Genomic DNA, 998 nt, shown 5'->3' on the forward strand with positions numbered 1-998 from the left:
CCCCCCCCCCCCCCCCCCAGCTCGGATCCCAGCCACACCCCCTCCCCGCGGTCGGTGAGTAGGGAGGAGTCCGTCCCGCTGGTTCCGCCCTCCCCCAGCCCCCGGGCCCTCCCTGGCCGGAGCCCGGTCTCAGCCGCCTCGGGGCGGGCCTCCCCCCGTGTCGCGCCCCTTGTGGCACCCTGCCCCCCATGGGCCTCCCTCTCGACGACACAGGGGCGCGAGGAGGGGGGTGGGGGTGGGGGGGGCGGGGGCCCGCGGTTCCTGGCGGAGAGCCCTTCCGGGGGACGTTTGTTTGTGTGTTTCTTCCGCGGTGCCCCCGGCCGGCCCTTGCCTTCCCGCGTGGTGGTCCCGCGACCGGCAGGCCCACCGAGCCCCTTTTCCCAAGAGGCAAGCATTCCAACGACATGCGGTGGCGGTGGCGGCCGCGCTGGTGGCCGGTGCGGGGGCAGGGCCGGGGGTGGGGCGGGCGTTCTGCGCGCGCGCTGGCCGGGGGATTGGCGTGCACCCTCCGTCCGCACGGGGAAAGGACTAGAAGTGCCCCCGCCGAGGCTGCGATGCTCCCCCGGCCCTCCCCCTCCCGGTGTACCGACCGGCACGGGTCTTTTTGCTTGTTCCCCGGCGCGCGCATGAACGCCCGCCAGTGGCAGGCCACCATCCGGCTTCCTTGTCCGCCCCCCCCCCCGGGGGGGGGGGGGGAGGGCGCACGCCGGCCGACACCGGGGGCCGATGTGCTGTGTCCACCCTCTTCACACGCGCACGCGCACATAGGGAAGAGATACGTGTGCTCAGTGGGGGGGGAGGGGGGTCAGCACCAGGCGGCGCATGATGTCGTCGGTCCGAAAACCGCGGCCGGTCCGTCCGGGGCGGTGCCGCTGGTCCATGATGTGTCTCTCTCTCTCCCTAGCGGCCGCGCGTAGAGCATTGGGCGCCGGGCAGCGCGGCCGCCGCCGGTCCCCCGCCTGCCACTTGGCCGGCCGAGCGCTCCCAGGGGGGGGGGG

Source organism: Fonticula alba (genome assembly GCF_000388065.1).
Source record: "Fonticula alba strain ATCC 38817 unplaced genomic scaffold supercont2.6, whole genome shotgun sequence".
NCBI classification, from domain to species: Eukaryota; order Rotosphaerida; family Fonticulaceae; genus Fonticula; species Fonticula alba.